General features: G+C 40.4%; 1 non-coding gene and 2 pseudogenes across 1 annotated transcript; all 3 read left to right on the top strand.

The window, feature by feature from the left end:
- Positions 1-2,317: 2,317 nt before the first annotated feature.
- Positions 2,318-4,308, top strand: LOC129252290 (small subunit ribosomal RNA). The gene has a single exon (XR_008583359.1). It is a non-coding gene; the product is annotated as a small subunit ribosomal RNA (ribosomal RNA).
- A 599-nt stretch (positions 4,309-4,907) lies between these two features.
- LOC129252296 (5.8S ribosomal RNA) lies at positions 4,908-5,088 on the top strand (annotated as a pseudogene).
- A 444-nt stretch (positions 5,089-5,532) lies between these two features.
- Positions 5,533-8,314, top strand: LOC129252294 (large subunit ribosomal RNA; annotated as a pseudogene).
- The last annotated feature ends 5,632 nt before the right edge of the window (positions 8,315-13,946 follow it).

Below are 13,946 nucleotides of genomic sequence, written 5' to 3'. Positions count from 1 at the left end.
TGGAATATAACCTTGGCATATTGGCACTAAAATATATAATAAAGACATTTCAAATCAAACTGAAATGTATTGAAATGAATTTTTCCCATACATTTTTGACAATGTGAGGTGTGCATGGCAAAAAACACTCACGGTGAAGGCATGTGATATAATATGAAAATATCAAAAGTTAACTAACCAATGATATTGAAGCATATAAATCGAATCATAACTATATGAAACTCGAATTTGAGCCATATTAAACTGGTAATATTGTGATTTTATGCCTGGTTTTCCATACGTTAGTTTAAATAGAAAAAAATTCTCGAATATATATACATATATGAAGAATCTATATTCTATACTAACATTTTATGGAATATAACCTTGGCATATTGCCATTAAAATATATAATAAAGACATTTCAAATCAAACTGAAATGTATTGAAATGAATTTTTCCCATACATTTTTGACAATGTGAGGTGTGCATGGCAAAAAACACTCACGGTGAAGGCATGTGAAATAATATGAAAATATCAAAAGTTAACTAACCAATGATATTGAAGCATATAAATCGAATCATAACTATATGAAACTCGAATTTAAGCCATATTAAACTGGTAATATTGTGATTTTATGCCTGGTTTTCCATACGTTAGTTTAAATAGAAAAAATTTTCGAATATCTATACATATATGAAGAATCTATATTCTAATACTAACATGTTATGGAATATAACCTTGGCATATTGGCACTAAAATATATAATAAAGACATTTCAAATCAAACTGAAATGTATTGAAATGAATTTTTCCCATACATTTTTGACAATGTGAGGTGTGCATGGCAAAAAACACTCACGGTGAAGGCATGTGAAATATAATATGAAAATATCAAAAGTTAACTAACCAATGATATTGAAGCATATAAATCGAATCATAACTATATGAAACTCGAATTTAAGCCATATTAAACTGGTAATATTGTGATTTTATGCCTGGTTTTCCATACGTTAGTTTAAATAGAAAAAATTTTCGAATATATATACATATATGAAGAATCTATATTCTAATACTAACATGTTATGGAATATAACCTTGGCATATTGGCACTAAAATATATAATAAAGACATTTCAAATCAAACTGAAATGTATTGAAATGAATTTTTCCCATACATTTTTGACAATGTGAGGTGTGCATGGCAAAAAACACTCACGGTGAAGGCATGTGATATAATATGAAAATATCAAAAGTTAACTAACCAATGATATTGAAACATATAAATCGAATCATAACTATATGAAACTCGAATTTGAGCCATATTAAACTGGTAATATTGTGATTTTATGCCTGGTTTTCCATACGTTAGTTTAAATAAAGAGTTATGGAATATAACCTTGGCATATTGCCATTAAAATATATAATAAAGACATTTCAAATCAAACTGAAATGTATTGAAATGAATTTTTCCCATACATTTTTGACAATGTGAGGTGTGCATGGCAAAAAACACTCACGGTGAAGGCATGTGATATAATATGAAAATATCAAAAGTTAACTAACCAATGATATTGAAGCATATAAATCGAATCATAACTATATGAAACTCGAATTTGAGCCATATTAAACTGGTAATATTATGATTTTATTCCTGGTTTTCCATACGTTAGTTTAAATAGAAAAAATTTTCGAATATATATACATATATGAAGAATCTATATTCTATACTAACATGTTATGGCATATTGGTGTTATTGTATTTTATTCCTGGTTTTCTATAGTTAGTTTAAATAGAAATAAATTTTTGAATTCAAAATTTTATATTCTATACTAGCATTACATAGAAATTATCCTCAACTGTTTGTTTCTTGTATAAATACAGGAAATTAAACAGATGATGAAGAGAAAAAAATAAGAAAAACAAAAATTTATAAGAAAAATTAAATTTTAAACAAAGGAAAAGAGGAGAAAATTTTTTCAATCATATATATTTATGATTAAAAAATAGAATTATGAAATTATTAATTTCAATTCAAAGAGAAAAATTATGTAATATATGAAATTATTACATTAAAAATGCATTTGAAAAAAAAAGTAAAATGTTATTAAGAATGATAAATTATTTGAAAATTGGCAAATATTAAGAAGAAATATCGTTCTTATATTTTTATATAAAATATATAATATAGAGAACGAAAATTCTTTTTCATAAAAAACGGTTTTTGAATTTTGATAAGAAAAGCTAAAGGGGGGTCGCCCCTTTACTTTTTATATACACCGTAATTTATGAAATTTTCAAATATGAAAAACAAAGAAAAATATATAAATAAAAATATTATTCTGGTTGATCCTGCCAGTAGTTATATGCTTGTCTCAAAGATTAAGCCATGCATGTCTAAGTACAAACAAATTAAAAGTGAAACCGCAAAAGGCTCATTATATCAGTTATGGTTCCATAGATCGTTAACAGTTACTTGGATAACTGTGGTAATTCTAGAGCTAATACATGCAATATAAACACGGACCTTATGGAACGTGTGCTTTTATTAGACTAAAACCAAGCGATCATTTGATCGTTAAATTGGTTGAACTCTAGATAACTTGCAGATCGTATGGTCCCGTACCGACGACAGATCTTTCAAATGTCTGCCCTATCAACTTTTGATGGTAGTATCTAGGACTACCATGGTTGCAACGGGTAACGGGGAATCAGGGTTCGATTCCGGAGAGGGAGCCTGAGAAACGGCTACCACATCTAAGGAAGGCAGCAGGCGCGTAAATTACCCACTCCCAGTTCGGGGAGGTAGTGACGAAAAATAACAATACAGGACTCATATCCGAGGCCCTGTAATTGGAATGAGTACACTTTAAATCCTTTAACAAGGACCTATTGGAGGGCAAGTCTGGTGCCAGCAGCCGCGGTAATTCCAGCTCCAATAGCGTATATTAAAGTTGTTGCGGTTAAAACGTTCGTAGTTGAATTTGTGCTTCATACGGGTAGTACAACTATATATTGTGGTATGTACATTACCTTATGTATGTAAGCGTATTACCGGTGGAGTTCTTATATATAATTAATACAATGTATTTTTTATATATTCCTCCTATTTAAACCTACTTCAGTGCTCTTCATCGAGTGTTGTTGTGGGCCGGTACAATTACTTTGAACAAATTAGAGTGCTTAAAGCAGGCTCCAAATGCCTGAATATTTTGTGCATGGAATAATGAAATAAGACCTCTGTTCTACTTTCATTGGTTTTTAGATCAAGAGGTAATGATTAATAGAAGCAGTTTGGGGGCATTAGTATTACGACGCGAGAGGTGAAATTCTTGGACCGTCGTAAGACTAACTTAAGCGAAAGCATTTGCCAAAGATGTTTTCATTAATCAAGAACGAAAGTTAGAGGTTCGAAGGCGATCAGATACCGCCCTAGTTCTAACCATAAACGATGCCAGCTAGCAATTGGGTGTAGCTACTACTATGGCTCTCTCAGTCGCTTCCCGGGAAACCAAAGCTTTTGGGCTCCGGGGGAAGTATGGTTGCAAAGCTGAAACTTAAAGGAATTGACGGAAGGGCACCACCAGGAGTGGAGCCTGCGGCTTAATTTGACTCAACACGGGAAAACTTACCAGGTCCGAACATAAGCGTGTAAGACAGATTGATAGCTCTTTCTCGAATCTATGGGTGGTGGTGCATGGCCGTTCTTAGTTCGTGGAGTGATTTGTCTGGTTAATTCCGATAACGAACGAGACTCAAATATATTAAATAGATGCTTTCAGGATTATGATGTTGAAACTTATATAGCCTTCTTTCATGCGTACATCTTGAATGTACAAGTGTTTGAATGTGTTTATATAAGTGGAGTCGTACCTGTTGGTTTGTCCCATTATAAGGACACTAGCTTCTTAAATGGACAAATTGCGTCTAGCAGTAACGAGATTGAGCAATAACAGGTCTGTGATGCCCTTAGATGTCCTGGGCTGCACGCGCGCTACAATGAAAGTATCAACGTGTATTTCCTAGACCGAGAGGTCCGGGTAAACCGCTGAACCACTTTCATGCTTGGGATTGTGAACTGAAACTGTTCACATGAACTTGGAATTCCCAGTAAGTGCGAGTTATTAACTCGCATTGATTAAGTCCCTGCCCTTTGTACATACCGCCCGTCGCTACTACCGATTGAATTATTTAGTGAGGTCTCCGGACGTGATCACTGTGACGCCTCGTGTGTCACGGTTGTTTCGCAAAAGTTGACCGAACTTGATTATTTAGAGGAAGTAAAAGTCGTAACAAGGTTTCCGTAGGTGAACCTGCGGAAGGATCATTATTGTGTTCCATATCCGTAAGAAAAACAAACAAACAAACAAACAAACAAACAGACAAGCAAACAAACGAACAAAAAGAAAAAAAAAAAAAAAAAAAAAAAGAAAAAAAAAAAAAAATTTATATAATTATTTTGAATCCATAATTCTTTTTATTCTTTTTCATTCAATTTGTGATCCATCAATTATATCATATTAAATATAATATATGATGGTACATTTTGTAATGTTTTTTCTTATTTTTTTCTTTTAAAAACCTTTAAACATGAAAATAAAAAGTTGTACTTATTATTCATTTGATTGAATGATAAGTTAATTTGTTCACAATAACAAAAGTGGTATATATTTATTATATTATTATATATATACATAAAATGATTAAAAAAATACAAAATAATTGAATCATAATAAATACCACCACTGTATTATTGTTGAACTAAGACATTCGCAACTTAATAAAAATGTTTAGAGTTAAATATATTTGATATATATTATTGAAAGAAAATCAATTTATATATTATTAATATTATTTAATTTTACTCTTTCAATTAATATATGCAAAAAAAAATTGACATTTGTTATAAATAAAAATTAAATAAAAAAATACTCTAAGCGGTGGATCACTTGGCTCATGGGTCGATGAAGAACGCAGCAAACTGTGCGTCATCGTGTGAACTGCAGGACACATGAACATCGACATTTTGAACGCATATCGCAGTCCATGCTGTTATGTACATTAAATTCAATTTTAAAGTACTGCTTGGACTACATATGGTTGAGGGTTGTAAGACTATGCTAAATAAGTTGCTTATTCTTTTATAAAAATAATTGAATTTAAGCAAATGTGTATATTATTGGATTTTAAATAATTCATAATATTAATAGCAAAAAAAATAAAGATATATAATGAATTTTATTTATTATATATTCTTTAAAAAAAAAATCCTCTCAAATAAAATGAAATGATGAAAATATTGAATCTAAGTATTCTTTACAAAAAATTTTCATATTATTTATATATATATATATAAAATAATAATTTATATATGTAATTAAAAGGAGGAATGTCTAGCATAAAAATTAAATTTTTTATTCTAGGATTGCCTCATTTTACATTATTATTATTTTTATATATTTACAATATATAAAAGGAGAAAAGAAAAATAGAGATGAAAAGATGATATAATTTTTTTATTAAATTGTGAGAAGATAAAAAAAGAATATTAAAACAACCTCAACTCATATGGGATTACCCCCTGAATTTAAGCATATTAATGAGGGGAGGAAAAGAAACTAACAAGGATTTTCTTAGTAGCGGCGAGCGAAAAGAAAATAGTTCAGCACTAAGTCACTTTGTCTATATGTCAAATGTGAGATGCAGTGTATGGAATATCTTAATATCTAGTATGAGAAATTAACGATTTAAGTCCTTCTTAAATGAGGCCATTTACCCATAGAGGGTGCCAGGCCCGTATAACGTTAATGATTACTAGAAAGATATTTCCAAAGAGTCGTGTTGCTTGATAGTGCAGCACTAAGTGGGTGGTAAACTCCATCTAAAACTAAATATAACCATGAGACCGATAGTAAACAAGTACCGTGAGGGAAAGTTGAAAAGAACTCTGAATAGAGAGTTAAATAGTACGTGAAACTGCTTAGAGGTTAAGCCCGATGAACCTGAATATCCATTATGAAAAATTCATCATTAAATAATTAAAAAAATAATGTGCATTTTTTTCATATAAGGACATTGTAATCTATTAACATAATAAAGTATTTATCAAAAGATCATTGGTGATATTAAGTTTATTTAAATTAATTTGCTTTTTAAGCATATTAACATAAAATAAATACTAATGATTTGATAAAGTGTTGATAGATTTTATTATATATAATGCTAAAATTCATTTTTTGAATTTTACAAAAAATTTAATATCTATGATATTAATATTTATTTGTATGCATTTATATGATTAACAATGCGAAAGATTCAGGATACCTTCGGGACCCGTCTTGAAACACGGACCAAGGAGTCTAACATATGTGCAAGTCATTGAGTTATATTAAACTTAATGGCATAATTAACTTAACTTAAATATAATGGGATTAATTTTTAGTCTATTTTTTAATAAATAGTCAATTAATTCAATCCCGGGGCGTTCCATATAGTTATGTATAATGATAATTTATTATTATTTATACCTCTAACTGGAGCGTACCTTGAGCATATATGCTGTGACCCGAAAGATGGTGAACTATACTTGATCAGGTTGAAGTCAGGGGAAACCCTGATGGAAGACCGAAACAGTTCTGACGTGCAAATCGATTGTCAGAATTGAGTATAGGGGCGAAAGACCAATCGAACCATCTAGTAGCTGGTTCCCTCCGAAGTTTCCCTCAGGATAGCTGGTGCATTTAAAAATTATATAAAATAATCTTATCTGGTAAAGCGAATGATTAGAGGCCTTAGGGTCGAAACGATTTTAACCTATTCTCAAACTTTAAATGGGTAAGAACCTCACCTTTCTTGATATGAAGGTTGAGGTTATGATATAATGTGCCCAGTGGGCCACTTTTGGTAAGCAGAACTGGCGCTGTGGGATGAACCAAACGTAATGTTACGGTGCCTAAATTAACAACTCATGCAGATACCATGAAAGGCGTTGGTTGCTTAAAACAGCAGGACGGTGGACATGGAAGTCGTAATCCGCTAAGGAGTGTGTAACAACTCACCTGCCGAAGCAACTAGCCCTTAAAATGGATGGCGCTTAAGTTGTATACCTATACATTACCGCTAAAGTAGATGATTTATAAAACAATTTCGATTGATTTATAAATTTTGAAACTTTAGTGAGTAGGAGGGTACAATAGTGTGCTTAGAAGTGTTTGGCGTAAGCCTGCATGGAGCCGCTATTGGTACAGATCTTGGTGGTAGTAGCAAATAATCGAATGAGACCTTGGAGGACTGAAGTGGAGAAGGGTTTCGTGTGAACAGTGGTTGATCACGAGTTAGTCGGTCCTAAGTTCAAGGCGAAAGCCGAAAATTTTCAAGTTTTTAATAAAAAAAAATATTAATAAAAATATATTTAAAAATAATTAAAATACTTGAATTATTTTGAACGAAAGGGAATACGGTTCCAATTCCGTAACCTGTTGAGTATCCGTTTGTTATTAAAAATGGGCCTTGTGCTCATCCTGGCAACAGGAACGACCATAAAGAAGCCGTCGAGAGATATCGGAAGAGTTTTCTTTTCTGTTTTATAGTCGTACTACCATGGAAGTCTTTCGAAGAGAGATATGGTAGATGGACTAGAAGAGCATGACATTTACTGTTGTGTCGATATTTTCTCCTCGGACCTTGAAAATTTATGGTGGGGTCACGCAAACTTCTCAACAGGCCGTACCAATATCCGCAGCTGGTCTCCAAGGTGAAGAGTCTCTAGTCGATAGAATAATGTAGGTAAGGGAAGTCGGCAAATTAGATCCGTAACTTCGGGATAAGGATTGGCTCTGAAGATTGAGATAGTCGGGCTTGATTGGGAAGCAATACCATGGTTTATGTACTCGTTCTGGGTAAATAGAGAATTACGATTCTTGTTCCCCGGATAGTAGTTACGTAGCCAATTGTGGAACTTTCTTGCTAAAATTTTTAAGGAATTATATCATTCGATATATATTCCTTTTAAATTATAACGATTATCAATTAACAATCAATTCAGAACTGGCACGGACTTGGGGAATCCGACTGTCTAATTAAAACAAAGCATTGTGATGGCCCTAACGGGTGTTGACACAATGTGATTTCTGCCCAGTGCTCTGAATGTCAAAGTGAAGAAATTCAAGTAAGCGCGGGTAAACGGCGGGAGTAACTATGACTCTCTTAAGGTAGCCAAATGCCTCGTCATCTAATTAGTGACGCGCATGAATGGATTAACGAGATTCCTACTGTCCCTATCTACTCATTCTCAGTCTGACTGTTGAATAGTGCGGACGTGTCGTGTGCTAAGCGGTGATTTGCGATTTTTGTGATTTCCTTTTGCGGTTACATTCGTGTGTGAGTACCGGTGTATTACAGTTGTGCGAGTGACGCTAATATTGTTGTGGCTGTACCATAGCGGTACAGTGTTTACAATTAATTGCGCTAGTGAGTGCCGTTGTCCGAGTGACGCTACTTTGTAGTAGCTGTACAGTGTTACGAATAATTGAAAGTGCCGTACGGTAGTGTTGTTGGACACTCCAGTGAGTGCCAATATACTCCGTGCTATAGACACAGAGTGCGTGTTTGTGAGTGCTGCTAGATACAGCGTTGGAAATTTTCCATCAAGTTGTTTACAACTTTTGCGGGCGTGCCGTTGTTTTTCGGCGTGGTGTGTTGTGCGTAGCTGTACCATAGCGGTGCATTGTTTACGAGCAATTGCTCAGGTGACTACGGTTTGTGCTAGTGACGCCACCGTTTGCGTGACTGTACATTGCGTACAAGTGTACCTTGTTGGTAAGTTGTTTACAACTTTTGAGTGCCGCTATTTCTGGCGTGGTTTTTGGCGCGTGCCGTTAATTCTTGGCGTCGGTGTAGTGTCGCGCTGTTATTTTTTGGCGTGGGTTCGTTGGGTGCGTGTACACTAGGTCTGTCGTGCCGCTATATTGCCATATTTGGCAACAGTAAAAAGGGCGTCCCCTTTTGTGCGTGGGTTAAGTACTGCGCCAAGGTTGAATACCTTGTGCAGGTGCCGCGAACAGAGCGTGCTGCGTTTTTGCCTGCGGTCGAGCTCGGCGTTAGCTCCACCTCGGTCGACCCGTCCTTGTTCGGGGAACAGTGTTCCGTCCGGCAAGGCATTGGTGGTGGCCTTTGCCAAACCTTTGGTTGGCGCTGTGGGCTACGCCCTCGCGCTTTGCTTTGGCTCGCCGATAGGTGCAGCCGCTGTGTGCGTGCCTGTGCGGGGTTCGTTCCTGCCGTGCAGTAGTTGCCGTCGCCCAAAAGGGACCCAGTTTTTGTTGTTGCTCGGGAGGCCTTTATACGGCGAACTCGGCAACCTTAGTGGTGGAGAGTTGGGCAATGCCCAAATCAGAAGGGTTGAGGAAGAGGGCGAACACCTCTCTTCCAAGCGGGTCGGCGGTGCCATCGTCGGCAATGGACGAGACGACGTCCGGAGAGGAGGAGGTGATCTTGCGGTCTCCTCCCCGTTCTAAGAAGAAGACCGCTGGAGGTGCAGCGGTTCCGGTGGAGAAGGTATCTTTAAAGGTACCTGAAAAGGTGAGTGGAAGCGAGGGTGGTTCCGAAAGCGGAAAGATTGGGAGTGGGCGCAAGGGGCGGAAGACGGGGGAAAAATTAGGTCCCGCAGGGAAGCGTTTGGAGGAAATCCGTGGGGAATTGGGTGCTTCCCTGAAAGGTTTGGGTGCGATCGGTGGGGATGCCGAACGCAAGAAAGTTGGGGTGCAGTTTATGGGGCGCTTCAAGTCCATTGTGACGGCCTTTAGTGGAGCCGTCATAGACATGGACGGCGTCCCGAAGAGTTTAGCTAAGGACCTCCTGGGATACTCCTTGGAGTTCGAGGAGCTTTTTGTGGAGATGGTGGCGGAGATCGCCCATCTTCGTGGGCGGTTAGAAGCCACAAAGACAAGTAGGGAGGAAGCACCTCGGAGGACGGCTGGAGCTGCGCTGGCTGGTGCAGCGATGATGCCGGCACCTCAGGCGCCTGCGCCTGTGTTGCCTGCGTTGCCGGTGCCCAAGCCAGTTGAGACCTGGTCGGTCGTAGTGAGGGGTAAAACCCCCACTACTTCCAAGGAGGTGATTAAGAAAGTGGTGAAGGAGGTAGGGCCTTCCATGGGGGTTAGGGTGCACGAGGTGCGCCCGTTGAAGGATGGAGGTGCGATTATTCGCACCCCATCCGTTGCCGAGAGGGATAACTTGGCAAAAAATGCCAAGTTTTCTGAAGTGGGGCTCGATGTGAGCATACGCCGGAAGCTGGGGCCTAGGGTTGTGGTCCAGGGGGTCCACACGGAGATCTCCCCTGAGGACTTCATGGGAGAGTTGTTCCGGTTGAACCTCAAGGAGTTCAGCCCTGGGTGCCGTGAGAAGGACGTGAGGATGATCAGCCGTCCTTGGAAGGTCAGCCCCGATGGGGTGACGAATGTTGTCCTTGAGGGAACGGACATGCTAATGTCCGCCCTCCTGGAAGCAGGTCGTTGCTACATAAAGTGGTTTTCCTTCCGGGTACGGCCAGACCAACTGACGCCCGGCTGCTTCCGATGCATGGGGTTTGACCACAGGGTGGCAGAATGCAGAGCCAAGAAGGATGTCTGCCGTAGGTGCGGGCAAGAAGGACACAGGAGTGCAGGTTGTGGCAATGCCCCGCATTGTCGCAACTGTGCATTTAAGGGCAAGCCAGCCGGACATCTGATGATGTCCACTGTCTGCCCGGTGTACTGTGCCATTGTTGCCCGTGCGAACGCTAGACATTGATGGTTGAACTATATCAACTGAACTGTCAGGGGTCATATGCCGTGATGTGTGAATTGGGGGCGTGTATGTCGGAGGGGGGCTGCGGCATTGCTTTGCTCCAGGAACCATACTCCACCAATGGGGTGGTGAGAGGCCTTCCTGGGGGCTTCAGGGTCTTTACGGACCTTGGAGTCAAGGCCGCAGTAGCTGTGTGTGAGCCAAGCTACTCTTGTGTAGTAGTTGACTCATCACAGTGGGGAGTATGTGTGTGTGTCGAGGGGGAATTCGGCAGAATGAATGTCGTCAGCTTGTACTGCAAGTCTGACGAGCCTCTAGAGCCCTACTTAAGATACATTGATGCGGTGCTACTACTTGAGAGTAGCATTCCTGCCATCGTGTGTCTTGACGCGAATGCTACCTCCCCGATGTGGTTCAGCAAGGTATCCAGGCATACTGCTGGATATCGGAGCCACACTCGGGGTGAGGTTATGAGCGAGTGGGTTGTGGCGAATAACCTTCTTGTAGCAAACGAACCAAGCGTATGGTATACGTTTGAGGGGCCTAGAGGTGTGAGTGACATTGACGTGACGCTCATGAATGACGCAGCAGCGGGTAGGTTCGAGTGTAAATGGAGTGTTAGGGGGGGTTGGGGAATTAGTGACCATAATTTAATACAAATTATGGTTACTCCCCGTACCCCGCAGCTAGAAGGGGGGAGTCCATTGAGGCGATGGCGTACCTCGTGTACCGACTGGAACCGATATGGACATACTGTTAGGGAAGCGGTATTGGATATACCGCTTAGGGAGTTTGAGGAATTGGGGGTTGACGAGCAAATTGCTCGTCTATATGAATGTGTCTGGGGTGTGAATGACTTATTGTTTAGGAAAGCTAGGGCTGTGAGAATGAAAGGTGTGAAATGGTGGACGAGTGAGTTAAATTCAAAGAGGAGGTCTGTCCGACGCTTGAGGCGTTTGTTTCAACGCGGCAGGCGGACCAATTCGGAGAATCTGTCTCAGCTCAAGTATCAATTTAGCGTAGGGATGAAAGAGTATAAGAAGATGCTTGTGAGAGTGAAGGAGGAAGAGTGGAGGAGATTTGTGGGGGAAAATAGGGACGACCCTTGGGGACAGGTCTATAGGATCTGTCGGGGTCGTCGAAATGAGATGGCTAGCTCTCTTCGCGTAGGTGATACTGTATTATCGACGTGGAGAGAGTGTGCCAATGTTCTGTTAGGCGAGTTTTTTCCCAGGGCTGAGGTTCAGGTTCCTCCTGCACAAGAGGTGCCTGTCCCTCCAATAGAAGCTGAGGAGTTGGATTATGCATTTGGCCTGGTCAGGTCTAAAAGGTCTCCAGGTTTCGATGGTTTGAACGGAGAGATGTGCAAATGCTTGTGGAAGTTCATTCCGGAATATTTGGAGGCCATTTATGATAAATGCATATGGGAGGGATATTTTCCACGCGAGTGGAAAATTGCTAGGGTCGTTGCACTCTTGAAGTCGCCCGATAAGATCAGGAGCGATCCTCGATCTTATCGTGGTATCAGCCTCCTTCCAGTACTTGGAAAAGTGCTGGAAAGGGTTATGGTTGAGCGGCTTCAGGAGCTAACTCGGGGTGTTAGGTCGGATAGGCAGTATGGGTTTAGGAAAAGACGTGGTATAGAGGATGCGTGGTTGTATGTTCAGAGTGTAGTTAGGGAAAACGTCAATAAATATGTCCTTGGCATATTTATTGACTTTAAGGGGGCATTTGATTACTTGCGCTGGGATCGTGTGTTGCAGAGATTAGAGGAGCTTGGCTGTCCGGAAATTACTCTATGGCGGAGTTATTTTTCGGACAGAAAAGCATCCATGGTAGGAGTGGGCGGGAGTGTGGAGATTGGGGTGGAGCGAGGCTGTCCGCAGGGATCCGTCTGTGGTCCCTTCATTTGGAACCTCATGATGGACTCCCTGCTTCGGCAGTTAGAGCCACTCTGTAAACACTGTGCGTATGCGGACGACCTTCTCATTTTGGTTGAGGGTCGTTCGCGTGAGGAACTAGAGCGAGTGGGGGGGCAGCTCCTTACATTTACCCACAATTGGGGGGTAGATGTGGGAGTGGACATATCGATGGACAAAACGGTGACAATGCTGCTTAAGGGCAGATTGTCCCCGAGTCGTCCACCGATTGTACGTTTGAATGGGATAGGGATTAGGTATGTGACGCAAGTCAAATACCTGGGGGTAGCTATGAGTGAAAGGATGTGTTTTACTCCACACTTAGTTTCGTTGAGGGAGCGGCTGCAGGCAATCGTTGGGCAAGTGCGTCGCGTTGTCAGATTTGACTGGGGTCTTAGCCGGCGTGCGGTTCGTACCGTATATCGGGGCCTATTTGTGGCCTGTGCCACTTATGGTGCCGCTATATGGTACGAATGGGCTTTAAAGTCGGTTGGCAAACGTCATCTGATGGCGTGCCAGCGCATTATGTTGCTTGCCTGTTTGCCTGTATGCCGTACAGTGAGTACGGATGCGTTGCAAGTGTTGTTAGGTGCGCCTCCTCTTGACCTGTTAGTTGTGCAACGGGCATTTACCTTCAGGTTGAGAAGGAGGCTTTGTATGCCGCTGCTAGATGGATGGATATCCGACGGTGATGTAGAAAGGGGGTATTTAGAGTGTGGAAGGTTGTTGAAGGAATGTATGCTTCGTGGGTGGCAAAACCGATGGGACAATAGTTCCAAAGGTCGCGTGACATACGAGTACATTCGGGATGTTTCCTTTGTCGGGGAAAATCCTGATTTTGGATTTTCCCTCAGCCTGGGATTCCTCCTTACAGGACATGGGCCTCTTAATGCTTATTTGCATGAGAGGCGCTTGTCCACAAGTGAGGAGTGTGTTTGTGGGTCGGCAAGAGAGGACTGGGTGCACGTCCTCTGTGAATGCCCGATGTACTCAGACATTAGGGATCTTGTGGGTGTGGGGATTAGTTGGACTGATGGACGGTATGATGTGAGTGGTGTGATTGCCAACCGTCGGAATGTCGAAATGTTAGGGCAATATGCGCGAGAGGTTTTTAGGCGGCGACGTTATTTAAGGCGTTCAGTTGATTAGTTTTTAGCCATTCTTGTCTGTGTGTTCTGCTGTGGGAATGGGGTTTTAGGTGTGGGGAATGGCCACCAGTCCAGAGCTGTATGGAAGCTCAACTGGTAGTAGTCTCGGCTACGAGGTC

This window comes from Anastrepha obliqua, unplaced genomic scaffold, assembly GCF_027943255.1.
Source record: "Anastrepha obliqua isolate idAnaObli1 unplaced genomic scaffold, idAnaObli1_1.0 ptg000171l, whole genome shotgun sequence".
NCBI lineage: Eukaryota > Metazoa > Arthropoda > Insecta > Diptera > Tephritidae > Anastrepha > Anastrepha obliqua.
Note: the sequence above shows the minus strand (reverse complement) of the source record. Positions and strands in the feature narration are given on the sequence as shown.